Raw genomic sequence first — 17,908 nt, 5'->3', positions numbered from 1 at the left:
CACATCCAAAGACTTTGAAACACAATCCCATCAGAGAGCTGCTACTCATAATCCCATCAGAGAGCTGCAACTCATAATCCCATCAGAGAGCTGCTACTCATAATCCCATCAGAGAGCTGCAACTCATAATCCCATCAGAGAGCTGCAACTCATAATCCCATCAGAGAGCTGCAACTCATAATCCCATCAGAGAGCTGCAACTCATAATCCCATCAGAGAGCTGCAACTCATAATCCCATCAGAGAGCTGCTACTCATAATCCCATCAGAGAGCTGCTACTCATAATCCCATCAGAGAGCTGCTACTCATAATCCCATCAGAGAGCTGCTACTCATAATCCCATCAGAGAGCTGCTACTCATAATCCCATCAGAGAGCTGCTACTCATAATCCCATCAGAGAGCTGCTACTCATAATCCCATCAGAGAGCTGCTACTCATAATCCCATCAGAGAGCTGCTACTCATAATCCCATCAGAGAGCTGCAACTCATAATCCCATCAGAGAGCTGCAACTCATAATCCCATCAGAGAGCTGCAACTCATAATCCCATCAGAGAGCTGCTACTCATAATCCCATCAGAGAGCTGCTACTCATAATCCCATCAGAGAGCTGCTACTCATAATCCCATCAGAGAGCTGCTACTCATAATCCCATCAGAGAGCTGCTACTCATAATCCCATCAGAGAGCTGCTACTCATAATCCCATCAGAGAGCTGCTACTCATAATCCCATCAGAGCTGCTACTCATAATCCCATCAGAGAGCTGCTACTCATAATCCCATCAGAGAGCTGCTACTCATAATCCCATCAGAGAGCTGCTACTCATAATCCCATCAGAGAGCTGCTACTCATAATCCCATCAGAGAGCTGCTACTCATAATCCCATCAGAGAGCTGCTACTCATAATCCCATCAGAGAGCTGCTACTCATAATCCCATCAGAGAGCTGCTACTCATAATCCCATCAGAGAGCTGCAACTCATAATCCCATCAGAGAGCTGCTACTCATAATCCCATCAGAGAGCTGCTACTCATAATCCCATCAGAGAGCTGCTACTCATAATCCCATCAGAGAGCTGCTACTCATAATCCCATCAGAGAGCTGCTACTCATAATCCCATCAGAGAGCTGCTACTCATAATCCCATCAGAGAGCTGCTACTCATAATCCCATCAGAGAGCTGCTACTCATAATCCCATCAGAGAGCTGCTACTCATAATCCCATCAGAGAGCCGTAACTGCTACTCATCCCATCTAAAAAATTGTCAAATGAATTGCTCATTATTCATCTAATAAAATCTGTCAACAATGAAGAGGGATATTCATAGCAGACAGTCCTTTGCGTTTGAAAGCCACGTGGTGTGCCAAGCATAGATTTATTGGTGCCAACTGCGCTGGGCCTAGTACTGCGACACACCGTATCCCCGTCTCCCCGCAGCACAGGCTCCTCCACCAGAATTAACAGATTAATATAATAGAACCTAAAAATAAAGTCCTCTGGCCTTCGTGTACACGTTGACTCCCCTCTGAAAAATTTCTTCTGGGCCTATGACTGCGACACAGCACCGTCCCCGTCCCCCCCCCTCCCCTGCTTTGCCCTGGAGGATTTAGAAACATTTCTTCCAGAAACTAATTAACCGTCTAAAAAGAACCTTAAAAAAAACAAGTGTTCTATAGTGGTGAGCTCTGTGGCATTAATTTGTGCAGAGCTAACACACACACACACATACTTAGATAGTGGTGCTAGAGGGAATAGCATCTGTTTTATAGGCTCTTGACCAATTCTGCTATTGTGCATAAAAAAATAAAACAAAATTTGCGCCTGAATTTTGCGCGTTTTTTTGTACATCATGTTTTTGCCATCGTTTCCTATGACCGAAAATATCATCCTGTTGCCTAGTCACTTTACCCCTACCTACAATTTAAAAAAAATGTAAAACATTCCAGGTGAAGCTGGTTGAGAGAATACCAAGCTGTCAAGGCAATGGGAGGCTACTTTAAAGAATCTGAAATATAAACTATATTTTGATTTGTTCACCAAACCTTTTGCTAGCCAATCAATAGCTTTTTTTAATATATTTTTTTACCTTTATTTTACTAGGCAAGTCAGTTAAGAACAAATTCTTATTTTCAATGACGGCCTAGGAACAGTGGGTTAACTGCCTGTTCAGGGGCAGAACGGCAGATCTGTGCTTTGTCAGCTCAGGGGTTTGAACTTGCAACCTTCCAGTTACTATTCCAACGCTCTAACCACTAGGCTACCCTGCCACCTCTACACTCTAACCACTAGGCTACCCTGCCACCTCTACACTCTAACCACTAGGCTACCCTGCCGCCTCTACACTCTAACCACTAGGCTACCCTGCCACCTCTACACTCTAACCACTAGGCTACCCTGCCGCCTCTACACTCTAACCACTAGGCTACCCTGCCGCCTCTACACTCTAACCACTAGGCTACCCTGCCACCTCTACACTCTAACCACTAGGCTACCCTGCCACCTCTACACTCTAACCACTAGGCTACCCTGCCAATAGCTTTTTTTTTCTTCTTTTTTTTTTATGTACTGGATTCCTTATCAATTTAAATTAAACACAGGAGAAAGAATGTGTTCCAATGGCTCCCGATACGCCTATGGTGAAAAGTAGTTGACTATATTAGGGAGCCGTTTGGGATTGCAGCCAAACCTTTAGATGAGCTGGTGGTCAGGTCACAGCAAACCAATTCGTAACAGTGCTTGGGCTAGGCTTATCTCTAAAACTTCATTTGGAACATGACTCATTTAAAATTTGTTCCGGTGTCACGGAAAGATGATTAACAATTAAAAGAAAGAGAGGTCCCCCTTGTGATGTCTCTGTGGCTCCAGTATTCCTGTGATCTATACACAGACCCACAGGTGGAGAAGTTTATTCGTGACACAGACAGACACACACCCTCTTGCACACACACCCTCTTGCACACACACACACACACACACCCCCTCTAGCACACACACACACACCCTCTAGCACACACACACACCCCCTCTAGCACACACACACCCCCTCTAGCACACAGACACACACACACACACACCCTCTAGCACACACACACACACCCTCTAGCACACACACACACACCCTCTAGCACACACACCCTCCTCAATGCATCATGCCCTCCGAGGTCGAAGCCACCTGTCGATATTCCATTACCGATCCAGGCCCTGACTGTCACACTCACTGATTCAGCAGAAGAAGAAAAATTATAATAAACAACCACGCAGAATATGCTAATTGGATGACCGGTAGTCCATGACAACGGGGACAGGGTCTCTAAGGGCAATAGGAGAGGTGCTGTTTAAAACAGGACAGAGAGACAGGTGAGGATCTACTATAGTAGCAGGGACACATGGCCTGGTGGGGTAGGATCTACTGTAGTAGCAGGGATACAAGGCCTGGTGGGGTAGGATCTACTATAGTAGCAGGGATACAAGGCCTGGTGGGGTAGGATCTACTGTAGTAGCAGGGACACAAGGCCTGGTGGGGTAGGATCTACTGTAGTAGCAGGGACACATGGCCTGCTGGGGTAGGATCTGCTATAGTAGCAGGGATACAAGGCCTGCTGGGTGAGGATCTACTATAGTAGCAGGGATACAAGGCCTGCTGGGGTAGGATCTACTATAGTAGCAGGGACACAAGGCCTGCTGGGGTAGGATCTGCTATAGTAGCAGGAACACAAGGCCTAGTGGGGTAGGATCTGCTATAGTAGCAGGAACACAAGGCCTGCTGGGGTAGGGAGAGGATCGGGATCGGTATCCCAACGGCAGGACGGTTGAACTAATGTAGGCTAATGTGATTAGCATGAGGTTGTAAGTAACCCAAAAAAATCCCAGGACATAGACATGTCTGGTATGAAAGAAAGCTTAAAGAAAGCAGAAAGCTTAAATTCTTGTTAATCTAACTGCACTGTCCAATTTACAGTAACTATTACAGTGAAAGAATACCATGCTATTGTTTGACGAGTGCACAATTATGAACTTAAATGTATTTTTTTTTAAACAATTAGTCACATTTGGGTAGTCTTGATACAACATTTTGAACAGAGATTGAATGGTTCATTGGATCAGTCTAAAACTTTGCACATACACTGCTGCCATCAGGTGGCCAAAATCTAAATTGCACCTGGGCTGGAATAATACATGATGGCCTTTCTCTTGCATGTCAATGAAGGTACTATAAAACAGATGTTTTTTTCCTTTGAATGATCTTTTACCAGATCTAATGTACTATATTCTCCTACATTAATTTCACATTTCTGAAAAAAGAAATTGTTTCCTTTCAAATAATATCAAGAATATGTATATCCTTGCTTCAGCTCCTGAGCTACAGGCAGTTAGATTTGGGTGTCATTTTAGGCGAAACCTGAAAAAAAGGGTCAGATCCATAAGAGGTTTTAAGAAATCTGTTCCCAAGTATTCCCACACAGAGACGTGATCCGATACAAATTTAAGCAAGGTTTGAAATAATGTTTTAGTCAAATAAAATCGGTTTGGGCTTCTAATTTGTTTTTTACCCCTTTTTCCACGCAATTTTGTGATAGCCAATTGGTAGTTACAGTCTTGTCCCATCGCTGCAACTCCCGTATGAACTCGGGAGAGACGAAGGTCGAGAGCTGTGCGTCCTCTGAAACGCAACCCAACCAAGACGTACTGCTTCTTGACAACGCCCTCTTAACCCGGAAGCCAGCCGCACCAGTGTGTCAGAGGAAACAAGGTGCGACCGCGTCAGTGTGCATGTGCCCGGTAGATCCTCTCCCCAGCAGGCCTTGTGTTCCTGCTACTATAGTATATCCTATCCCTTCCCCAGCAGGCCTTGTGTTCCTGCTACTATAGTAGATCCTCTCCCTTCCCCAGCAGGCCTTGTGTTCCTGCTACTATAGTATATCCTCTCCCTTCCCCAGCAGGCCTTGTGTTCCTGCTACTATAGTATATCCTCTCCCTTCCCCAGCAGGCCTTGTGTTCCTGCTACTATAGTATATCCTCTCCCTTCCCCAGCAGGCCTTGTGTTCATGCTACTATAGTATATCCTCTCCCTTCCCCAGCAGGCCTTGTGTTCCTGCTACTATAGTATATCCTCTCCCTTCCCCAGCAGGCCTTGTGTTCCTGCTACTATAGTATATCATCTCCCTTCCCCAGCAGGCCTTGTGTTCCTGCTACTATAGTATATCCTCTCCCTTCCCCAGCAGGCCTTGTGTTCCTGCTACTATAGTATATCCTCTCCCTTCCCCAGCAGGCCTTGTGTTCCTGCTACTATAGTATATCCTCTCCCTTCCCCAGCAGGCCTTGTGTTCCTGCTACTATAGTATATCCTCTCCCTTCCCCAGCAGGCCTTGTGTTCATGCTACTATAGTATATCCTCTCCCTTCCCCAGCAGGCCTTGTGTTCCTGCTACTATAGTATATCCTCTCCCTTCCCCAGCAGGCCTTGTGTTCCTGCTACTATAGTATATCATCTCCCTTCCCCAGCAGGCCTTGTGTTCCTGCTACTATAGTATATCATCTCCCTTCCCCAGCAGGCCTTGTGTTCCTGCTACTATAGTATATCCTCTCCCTTCCCCAGCAGGCCTTGTGTTCCTGCTACTATAGTATATCCTCTCCCTTCCCCAGCAGGCCTTGTGTTCCTGCTACTATAGTATATCCTCTCCCTTCCCCAGCAGGCCTTGTGTTCCTGCTACTATAGTATATCCTCTCCCTTCCCCAGCAGGCCTTGTGTTCCTGCTACTATAGTATATCCTCTCCCTTCCCCAGCAGGCCTTGTGTTCCTGCTACTATAGTATATCCTCTCCCTTCCCCAGCAGGCCTTGTGTTCCTGCTACTATAGCAGATCCTAGGATGCGCGATGGGACAAGGACATCCTGGCCGGCCAAACCATCCCCTAACCTGGGTGACACGCTGGGCCAAGTGTGCGCCCCTACATCCTGGTTCGAGTCCAGGCTCTCTAGTGGCACAGCTAGCACAGCCTTAGACCACTGCGCCACTGGGGAGGGGAGGCCCCTGATTGGGCATCTTGCAGTCAATACGCAAATTATTTTGTAATTATTAAACTGGGTGGTTCCAGCCCTGAATGCTGATTGGCTGACAGCCGTGGTATATCAGTCCGTATACCATGAGTATGACAAAACATTTATTTTTACTGTTCTTATTAAGCTGGTAACCAACCAGCTTATAAAATAGCAATAAGGCACCTCTGGGTTTGTGGTATATGGCCAATATAGCACGGCTAAGGGCTGTGTCCAGGCACTCCGTGTTGCATCATATATAAAAGCAGCTCTTAGCAGTGGAATATTGGGCCATATACCACACCCCCTCAGACTTTATTGCTTAATCACCTACCGGCCATACGACCATCCCTTCAAGAAAAGAAAAAAAAGTAATCCCTGGCTGAATGTCGTTGAGTCGACTATAGCAGCCGTCTTCCTGCTACAGAGACATCCCAGACAGAACTACTGTTAACTACTGTTTTTCCAACAATTGTTTACAGACAGATTATTTCACTTATAATTTACTGTATCACAATTCCAGTGGGTCAGAAGTTTACATACACTAAGTTGACTGTGGTTTTTAAACAGCTTGGAAAATTCCAAAAAATGTCATAGCTTTAGAAGCTTCTGATTGGCTAATTGACATAATTTGAGTCAATTGGAGGTGTACCTGTGGATGTATTTCAAGGCCGACCTTCAAACTCAGTGCTTCTTTGCTTGACATCATGGTGAAAATCAAAAGAAATCAGCCAAGACCTCAGAAAAACAATTGTAGACCTCCAAAAGTCTGGTTCATTGTTGGGAGCAATTTCCAAATGCCTGAAGGTACCACATTCATCTGTACAAACAATAGTATGCAAGTATAAACTCCATGGGACCACGCAGCAGTCACACCGCTCAGGAAGGAGACGCGTTCTGTCTCCTAGAGATGAACGTAATTTGGTGCGAAAAGTGCAAATCGCTCCCAGAACAACAGCAAAGGACCTTGTGAAGATGCTGGAGGAAACCGGTACAAAAGTATCTATATCCACAGTAAAATGAGTCCTATATTGACATAACCTGAAAAGGCAGCTCAGCACGGAAGAAGCCACTGCTCCAAAACCGCCATAAAAAAATCCAGACTACGGTTTGCAACTGCACATGGGGACAAAGGTTGTACTTTTTGGAGAAATGTCCTCTGGTCTGATGAAACAAAAATATATCAATTTGGCCATAATGACCACCGTTATGTTTGGAGGAAAAATGGGGAGGCTTGCAAGCTAAAGAACACCATCCCAACCGTGAAGCATGGTGGTGGCAGCATCATGTTGTGGGGTGCTTTGCTGCAGGAGGGTCTAGTGCACTTCACAAAATAGATGGCATCATGATGCAAGAAAATTATGTCCTATAGAAAATTTGTAGGCAGAACTGAAAAATTGTGTGCTAGCAAGGAGGCCTACAAACCTGACTCAATTACACCAGCTCTGTCAGGGTGAATAGGCCAAAATTCACCAAACTTATTGTGGGAAGCTTGTGGAAGGCTACCCGAAACATTTGACCCAAGTTAAGCAATTTCTGACCCACTTGGAATGTGATGAAATAAATAAATCACTCTCTACTATTATTCTGACATTTCACATTCTTAAAATAAAGTGGTGATCCTAACTAACATAAGACAGGGAATTTTAGGATTAAAATGTCAGGAACTGTGAAAAACTGAGCAAAAATGTATTTGGCTATGGTGTATGTAAACATTCGACTTCAACTGTACATAGTGCATTAATTTTGACCAGAGCACTATGGGCCCTCCAGTAATGCACTGCGTAGGGAATAGGGCTCAATTTGGGACATGGTCCATAGAGCTCCCTCACAGACAGAGCATCAAACCAGTAATGCACTGCGTAGGGAATAGGGCTCTAGTTGGGACATGGTCCATAGAGCTCCCTCACAGACAGAGCATCAAACCCGGAAGGGGGATTTCATAAGCAATAGAGCTTATATATTAGCACCAGCACGAGACCCTGAAATATCCTGTCCAACAGAAATGACAAGCACATCTCATGTTATTTTTTGTCACCTAGCAACATAATAAAACTTTCTTTTTTTAAAGAGAGCAAGTTAGCCTTTCTGCTTGGCTGGGGTCCAGAGACGATGCTGACAGGAATGTCAAGAAGCCAGACAGACACACACAAACAAAACAGACAGACATGCACACACAGCAGTTTATCCTCTCAACTCCTCATAGGACACCAGTTTGCTGTGAGCGTAGCACACCTGGGCTTTAGGAAATGTGTGTGGTGGAAAATAATATTTTAACAAGCTTTTACACTTGATCTGTGAAATCCCCAGTCAGGATGGAGCTCAGAGCTGTATTGTGGGGAAATTATTTTTAACCGACTGGGGCCATGCATACTACCTGTTTTCATCCTGCCAGGATTCTGTGTGTGTGTGTGTGTGTGTGTGTGTGGTGTGTACACACACAGGGCACTACTCCATCGTCCTGCTAGAGCCCTTCTCTACCAGACCAATGGGTTCAGGGAATCCAAGAATTACTCTTTAAACAAAACATTCCCCACTACCTCTAGATCCTCCTGCTAGGCCTACTCCTACCGCAACGCGCACACCGGCCTGCACCGCGACGCACACACCGGCCTGCACCGCGACGCACACACCGGCCTGCACCGCGACGCACACACCGGCCTGCACCGCGACGCACACCGGCCTGCACCGCGACGCACACCGGCCTGCACCGCGACACACACCGGCCTTCACCGCGACACACACAGACCTTGCTACTAACTGCTGTTGTCCCATTGTGGCTCAGTAAACTTCCTCGTGCGCCGGCTGGCTGCCAAACTAAGATATTTGGTGCAGTATTTCTCAAATGAAAAAAAAATGTGCATGAAAACAATTAATCTCTCATTGAATAACAACAAAACACTTCATTGAAGAATCCCTACTGTTGACCAATCACCGACGAAGGGGCGGAGACTCCGAAACACACACAAAAAAAACAAAAAAATGCAGTCATAATATATGCAACAACAGATATCCAAAGGGTTTCAGACAGGAAGCATGTGGACGCCTCAAGAGGGTGGCACTAACAACGTCAAGTTTGTGGAGTCAATTCCCACAGGGATCATATCATACTCACTGCTGGCAATATGTCTACTACCACCTTGAACCTCCATTGGTACCACCTCCAACCCTTCTATCAGCATGGGGCAGCAGGGTAGCCTAGTGGTTAGAGCGTTGGATTAGTAACCGGAAGGTTGCAAGTTCAAATCAAGGTACTGGTCGTTCTGCCCCTGAACAGGCAGTTAACCCACTGTTCCTAGACCAGTTAACCCACTGTTCCTAGACCAGTTAACCCACTGTTCCTAGACCAGTTAACCCACTGTTCCTAGGCCGTCATTGAAAATAAGAATTTGTTCTTTTGTCTAGTTAAATAAAGGTAATAATTCAAACATTTTCCCTGCACCTTTTATGCTGTAAAATAAAAATATCCACAGAAAAGTATAATTACATCAACTTTTCAAAAGCGATGGTAGTGCGTTCTTATCACCTGAAGCATGCGCAGAACCGTGTCAACAAGCTCAGCTAGTATTTCCATCTTGTGCTAATACTTCAGGTGATCAGAATCTGAATGCATTACCAGCCCTTTGAAAAGGTGATGAAATTATAATTCATCTTACATTATAATTCAGATTACATTATAATTCAGATTACATTATAATTCAGATTACATTATAATTCAGATTACATTATAATTCATCTTACATTATAATTCAGATTACATTATAATTATAAGATTAGTTATTAGTTACATTATAAGATTAGTGTAGTGTTAGCTAGCTACATAGCTAGCTACATAGTTGTCTTTGCTGTCTTCGTATCCAAGATAATTGTGTAGCTTAGAGTGTGGAGTCTTAGAGTGATAATTGCGTTATCGTATTTCGTCGCCCTCCTATCTGCCTAGCAGCTAGCCAGCTAGCATACGTTCACCGGCTACCGTAGCACTGTAGTAACTATCACACTCAACCGAACGACTTGATTAGTGTAGTATTAGATAGCTACATAGTTGTCTTTGCTGTCTTCGTATCCAAGATAATTGTGTAGTTTAGAGTGTGTAGTCTTAGAGTGATTATCTTAATTCACCGAGGTTAGCTAGCCAGCTATTTTGTCGTCCTTAACGTAGGAGACACTCCTAGCTAGCCAATAGCCAGCCAACGTCTACTGAATAGAACTTTCGCATTCCGGTCGCATTCCGCGTCGCTCCACAGGTAGTATCACTTTTTCATTTCATTTCATTACAGTCCCAACGGTGTGATTTGTTTGATCGTAGCTAGCTACATAGCTAGCTACATAGCCGTCTTTGTTTCAAAGATAATTGTGTAGTCTAGAGCGATTTTCTAGGTTAGCTAGCCAGCTATTGTCGTTCTCCTAACGCAACGTAACGTAACCAACACTGCTAGCTAGCCAGCTAGCTCCCGATAAGCAGCATTGTAGAAACTTCACACTCAACGGTACGACTTGATTAGGGTAGTGTCAACAACGCAGCTAGCCTACCCCAGCAGTACTCTATCATTTTAATCATTTTAGTCAATTAGATTCTTGCTACGTAAGCTTAACTTTCTGAACATTCGAGACGTGTAGTCCACTTGTCATTCCAATCTCCTCTGCATTAGCGTAGCCTCTTCTCTAGCCTGTCAACTATGTGTCTGTCTATCCCTGTTCTCTCCTCTCTGCACAGACCATACAAACGCTCCACACCGCATGGCCGCAGCCACCCTAATCTGGTGGTCCCAGCGCACGACCCACGTGGAGTTCCAGGTCTCCGGTAGCCTCTGGAACTGCCGATCTGCGGCCAACAAGGCAGAGATCATCTCAGCCTATGTCTCCCTCCAGTCCCTCGACTTCTTGGCTCTGACGGAAACATGGATCACCACAGACAACACCGCTACTCCTACTGCTCTCTCTTCGTCCGCCCACGTGCTCTCGCACACCCCGAGAGCTTCTGGTCAGCGGGGTGGTGGCACCGGGATCCTCATCTCTCCCAAGTGGTCATTCTCTCTTTCTCCCCTTACCCATCTGTCTATCGCCTCCTTTGAATTCCATGCTGTCACAGTTACCAGCCCTTTCAAGCTTAACATCCTTATCATTTATCGCCCTCCAGGTTCCCTCGGAGAGTTCATCAATGAGCTTGATGCCTTGATAAGCTCCTTTCCTGAGGACGGCTCACCTCTCACAGTTCTGGGCGACTTTAACCTCCCCACGTCTACCTTTGACTCATTCCTCTCTGCCTCCTTCTTTCCACTCCTCTCCTCTTTTGACCTCACCCTCTCACCTCCCCCCCCTACTCACAAGGCAGGCAATACGCTCGACCTCATCTTTACTAGATGCTGTTCCTCCACTAACCTCATTGCAACTCCCCTCCAAGTCTCCGACCACTACCTTGTATCCTTTTCCCCTCTCGCTCTCATCCAACACTTCCCACACTGCCCCTACTCGGATGGTATCGCGCCGTCCCAACATTCGCTCTCTCTCCCCCGCTACTCTCTCCTCTTCCATCCTATCATCTCTTCCCTCTGCTCAAACCTTCTCCAACCTATCTCCTGATTCTGCCTCCTCAACCCTCCTCTCCTCCCTTTCTGCATCCTTTGACTCTCTATGTCCCCTATCCTCCAGGCCGGCTCGGTCCTCCCCTCCCGCCTCCGTGGCTCGACGACTCATTGCGAGCTCACAGAACAGGGCTCCGGGCAGCCGAGCGGAAATGGAGGAAAACTCGCCTCCCTGCGGACCTGGCATCCTTTCACTCCCTCCTCTCTACATTTTCCTCCTCTGTCTCTGCTGCTAAAGCCACTTTCTACCACTCTAAATTCCAAGCATCTGCCTCTAACCCTAGGAAGCTCTTTGCCACCTTCTCCTCCCTCTTGAATCCTCCTCCCTCTCTGCAGATGACTTCGTCAACCATTTTGAAAAGAAGGTCGACGACATCCGATCCTCGTTGCTAAGTCAAACGACACCGCTGGTTCTGCTCACACTGCCCTACCCTGTGCTCTGACCTCTTTCTCCCTCTCTCTCCAGATGACATCTCGCGTCTTGTGACGGCCGGCCGCCCAACAACCTGCCCGCTTGACCCTATCCCCCCTCTCTTCTCCAGACCATCTCCGGTGACCTTCTCCCTTACCTCACCTCGCTCATCAACTCATCCCTGACCGCTGGCTACGTCCCTCCCGTCTTCAAGAGAGCGAGAGTTGCACCCCTTCTGAAAAAACCTACACTCGATCCCTCCGATGTCAACAACTACAGACCAGTATCCCTTCTTTCTTTTCTCTCCAAAACTCTTGAACGTGCCGTCCTTGGCCAGCTCTCCCGCTATCTCTCTCAGAATGACCTTCTTGATCCAAATCAGTCAGGTTTCAAGACTAGTCATTCAACTGAGACTGCTCTTCTCTGTATCACGGAGGCGCTCCGCACTGCTAAAGCTAACTCTCTCTCCTCTGCTCTCATCCTTCTAGACCTATCGGCTGCCTTCGATACTGTGAACCATCAGATCCTCCTCTCCACCCTCTCCGAGTTGGGCATCTCCGGCGCGGCCCACGCTTGATTGCGCCCTACCTGACAGGTCGCTCCTACCAGGTGGCGTGGCGAGAATCCGTCTCCTCACCACGTGCTCTCACCACTGGTGTCCCCCAGGGCTCTGTTCTAGGCCCTCTCCTATTCTCGCTATACACCAAGTCACTTGGCTCTGTCATAACCTCACATGGTCTCTCCTATCATTGCTATGCAGACGACACACAATTAATCTTCTCCTTTCCCCTTCTGACGACCAGGTGGCGAATTGCATCTCTGCATGTCTGGCAGACATATCAGTGTGGATGACGGATCATCACCTCAAGCTGAACCTCGGCAAGACGGAGCTGCTCTTCCTCCCGGGAAGGACTGCCCGTTCCATGATCTCGCCATCACGGTTGACAACTCCATTGTGTCCTCGTCCCAGAGCGCTAAGAACCTTGGCGTGATCCTGGACAACACCCTGTCGTTCTCAAATAACATCAAGGCGGTGGCCCGTTCCTGTAGGTTCATGCTCTACAACATCCGCAGAGTACGACCCTGCCTCACACAGGAAGCGGCGCAGGTCCTAATCCAGGCACTTGTCATCTCCCGTCTGGATTACTGCAACTCGCTGTTGGCTGGGCTCCTGCCTGTGCCATTAAACCCCTACAACTCATCCAGAACGCCGCAGCCCGTCTGGTGTTCAACCTTCCCAAGTTCTCTCACGTCACCCCGCTCCTCCGCTCTCTCCACTGGCTTCCAGTTGAAGCTCGCATCCGCTACAAGACCATGGTGCTTGCCTACGGAGCTGTGAGGGGAACGGCACCTCACTACCTCCAGGCTCTGATCAGGCCCTACACCCAAACAAGGGCACTGCGTTCATCCACCTCTGGCCTGCTCGCCTCCCTACCACTGAGGAAGTACAGTTCCCGCTCAGCCCAGTCAAAACTGTTCGCTGCTCTGGCCCCCCAATGGTGGAACAAACTCCCTCACGACGCCAGGACAGCGGAGTCAATCACCACCTTCCGGAGACACCTGAAACCCCACCTCTTTAAGGAATACCTAGGATAGGATAAAGTAATCCTTCTCCCCCCTTAAAAGACCTAGATGCACTATTGTAAAGTGGCTGTTCCACTGGATGTCATAAGGTGAAAGCACCAATTTGTAAGTCGCTCTGGATAAGAGCGTCTGCTAAATGACTTAAATGTAAATGTAAATGTATAATTCAGATTACATTATAATTCAGATTACATTATAATTCATTTTACATTATAATTCAGATTACATTATAATTCAGATTACATTATAATTCATTTTACATTATAATTCAGATTACATTATAATTCAGATTACATTATAATTCATTTTACATTATAATTCAGATTACATTATAATTCAGATTACATTCCTCCAAAAGGATGAACTGTATGGACAACCGGTAAAGTATGTTTTTAAAAATAATACAATTTATTCAACATTCTGGCTTGTAGGGGTCGTAGAGGTCGTAGAGGAAACGATCCTCTGATCCCCCCAAAAAACGCTCATTTATGCCCGACGTAGAATTCCTCGTTGGATTTCCAGGCTAGCTTAGTGGTAAACAAAAATTATCACAACAAAAAAATGGACACTTCTCAGCAGTAAACGATTTAAAGGCCTTGATTAGCCCATGTGTGTGTGTGAGATGTGTGTGTGTGTGTGTGTGTATATATATATATAAAACCATCTAGTCTGACACCTGTAATGTAGGAGACAACATTCATGTCACCATTAAAACCACAGGTAAAAAGGTGTGCTGTGCACTAGTTTCTTCTTCAACATAATAGTAACCAAAACTGTTTCTAAAATACAACCACAGTAATTACAGCAACAAAAAGATTAATAATAACTAAATAATAAACTACTAGTTATCCTTTTACAGATATCTGGCTGTTCTGTACTGCGACCTAACTTACTCTCTTCCACTTTTCCAAGGTTATTTTAGTTTCCAAGGACACCTAAAAATCATGAAGGAGACAACATGGATCTGATTCCCGTGAGGTTTCCATTCTGTGTTTCCACTACCAGTCTGCCATAACAAACAGCCTTCAGCACCTTCAGCAAGTATTCACAGCCACGTTACAGCCCGAATTTAAAATGTATATTTTGTGTCACTGATCTAAACAAAAAATATCCCATTATGTCAAAGTGGAATTGTGTTTGTATTACTGAACAGAAATATAAATGCAACATGTAAAGTGTTGGTGCCACATTTCATGAGCTGAAATAAAAGAGCCCAGAAATGTTCCATATAAACTAAAAGCTTATTTCTCTGAAATTGTGTGAAAAACAATGTGTTTACATCCCTGTTAGTGGGCATTTCTCATTTCTCATTTGCCAAGATAATCCATCCTGCTGACAGGTGTACCCAAGTCATCCCAGGACCTCCACAGCTTCTTCACCTGCGGGATCGTCTGAGGAGAGGGAGGAGGGCTGCTGAGGAGTATTTCTGTCTGCAATAAAGCCCTCCCAGAGACCCTCCGAGGCCCTCCCATTGCAGCACCACTGCACCCCATGTTGCATTTATATATTTTTTTCAGTCAAAGAACATTTTTAGAAATTAATAAAAAATGAAAAGCTGAAATGTCTTCAGTTAAGTATTCAACCCTTTTGTTATGACAAACCTAAATAAGTTCAAGAGTAAAAATGTACTTAACAAATCACATAATGTTACATGGACTCATTCTGTGTTAAATAATAGAGGGTAACATGATTTTTGAATGACTAGCCCATCTCTGTAACCCGCAAAACAAAGTCTCATCTTTGTGGTCCCTCAATCGAGTATTGAATTTCAAGCACAGATTCAACCAAAGACCAGTTAGGTCTTACAACGCCTCACAAAGCAGGTCACCTATTGGTAGAACCTCCCCCCCCAAAAAAAAATAAACATGCAGAATATCCCTGCGCATGGTGAAGTTATTAATTAGGCTGTGGATGGTGTATCAATACACAGGCGTCCTTCTTAACTCAGTTGCCAGAGAGGAAGGAAACCACGGACTTCACCATGAGGCCAATGATGACTTTAAAACAGTTAGAGTTTAATGGCTGTGATAGGAGAAAACTGAGGATGGATCAACAACCTTGTAGTTACTCCACAATACTAATGTAAATGACAGAGTGAAGACAGAATCCTGTACAGAACAAAAAATATTGCAAAACATGCATCCTGTTTGCAACAAGGCACTTAAGTAATACTGCAAGAAATGCAGCTAAGAAATTACCTTTTTGTCCTGAATACAAAGCATCAAACATAACACATCACTGAGTACCACTATATATTTTCAAGACTTTTTGGGGATAATAAAAAGAACAGAATAGAGCTAAGCACATGCCAAGTCCTGGAGGAAAACCTTTCCACCAGACACTGGAAGATGAATTCACCTTTCAGCAGAACAATAACCTAAAACACAATGGCCTAGTTACAAGTATGACTTAAAAATCATCTTGAAAAATCTACAGCAAGACTTGAAAATATCTTTCTTGCGATGATCAACCACCAACTTGACAGAGCTTGAAGAATTCTAATAATCATCAAATATTGTACAATGCAAGGCTACAGCTAATCGCTGCCAAAGGTACTTCTAACATCTATTGTGTCAGGGGGTGAAAACTTGTCTAATCAAGATATATTAGTGTTTTATTTATTATTCATTTTTTAAATAAAAATGTTAGATTTTTTTGGGGGTCCAAAATGACAATTACATCAAATGTTATTTTTTTAAAGTATAAAAAATCTAAATGTTAGTGTTCACAAATCAACTAGGGATTATATAACTAAACCGTGAAACCTCCTACGTATAATTGTTTATTAAAAACAACAACAAAATGCAGACAGCCCCTGGACTGTGTTGTCAAGCTAGGCGCTATCTTTCTAGTGGCTAAAGCTAAATCCAACCAATACTTAGCTAGATAATGTGCATCGTCTCTGACAACACAGCAACATTCATTCATTATTGCATGCAGTCTAAACACAGTTCACTTGTAACTTCTGCCTGATAATATTGAAACAACGAACGAAGAGGCCAAGTCAACCTCTAGTAGTCCGGGAGGCTAGCTAGCTACAGTAGGTAGCCTTTTAACGAAATAGAAATGACCTATAAAACTACAATCCGCTAACTAAATATCACATAAATACTGGCTAAAGACTGTTATTTTGCTACTTACTTGAGTTTCGAGACGACTACGACAGGTCTTGAATAGTTTGAAATATCTAGCTACGACGTCTCTCCCGATGCATGTATCCCCTTTATGCAGTCTGACGTGCTCCTTCTGCGACACTAGTTATCACAGTCACAAAGTCATAAACCCCGCCTATTTCTAACATGTATCTTCTTAAAATTGGATTTTATTTTAACCTAACCTTAACCACACTCCTAACCTTATGCCTAACGATAAATTAACATCAAAAAGGGATTTTCTTATATTTTTAGTTTTCATTAACTTTTACGATAAACCAATTCCGGCTTTGTGGCTGTGGTAACTAGTGGAAACGTCCCAGCACACGCCCCCTCCATTACGTCACGACGGAGTTTGGAGGGCGGGACAAATATCCATCAAGCTCCACCCATTGCGGTTCGGGCCTCACATGTAAACATTCACCGGATGTGTGCTCCGTAGAAAGTAGACGTTTATTCCATGTTTATTTGTATATATTTGTCTCTTTATGTGGCCATTTTTACAGTAAAAGGGGTCATGATTGGGATGTGACTGAGCCCAGTCCAATGGAGCTACCAAGGGTATAAATATTTACCAAATAACACACTATTCCCTAAATGGTATACTACTTCTGTCCAGAGCTCTATGGGCCCTGGTCAATATTAGTGCACTACATAAGAGAATAGGGTGCCATTTGGGATGAATACTATGCCCAATATTTTGTATTATTTTAGGATTTTTTTAGGATCCCCCAGTGACTACTCGGCGCTCCCGAGTGGCGCAGCGGTCTAAGGCACTGCATCTCAGTGCTAGAAGCGTCTCACAGACCCTGGTTCAATTCAAGGCTGTATCACAACCAGCTGCGATTGGGAGTCCCATAGGGCAGCGCACAATTGGCCCAGCGTCATATGGGCTGTTCCTAGGCCGTCATTGTAACTAAGAATTTGTTCTTAACTGACTTGCCTATTTAAATAAATTAATGAAACAGGGATCCTTATATGAGACTTACTAACAAGATGAAATGTTGTAGCGCCACCAACATCCCAACCCCACCTCTCTCTTTATAAATATATCTTCCTCTCAGTTCAATTCAAGGGGCTTTATTGGCAAGGGAAACATATGTTTAAATTGCCAAAGCAATTGAAATGGATAAACAAAAGTGA

At 44.8% G+C, this 17,908-nt stretch overlaps 1 protein-coding gene across 1 annotated transcript in view; it reads right to left on the bottom strand.

Moving 5' to 3' along the window:
* The window catches only part of micu1 (mitochondrial calcium uptake 1), a 110,660-nt gene extending 93,796 nt beyond the window's left edge, over positions 1-16,864 (bottom strand). Inside the window, exon 1 of the mRNA XM_065007822.1 lies at positions 16,755-16,864. The gene's annotated coding sequence lies outside the window, so the exon portion shown is untranslated. The remainder of the gene's footprint in view (positions 1-16,754) is intronic.
* Positions 16,865-17,908: the final 1,044 nt, after the last annotated feature.

The sequence above is a fragment of the Oncorhynchus nerka genome, linkage group LG23 (assembly GCF_034236695.1).
Source record: "Oncorhynchus nerka isolate Pitt River linkage group LG23, Oner_Uvic_2.0, whole genome shotgun sequence".
NCBI lineage: Eukaryota > Metazoa > Chordata > Actinopteri > Salmoniformes > Salmonidae > Oncorhynchus > Oncorhynchus nerka.
The sequence above is the reverse complement of the archived record's forward strand: the minus strand, read 5'-3'. Positions and strand labels throughout refer to the sequence as shown.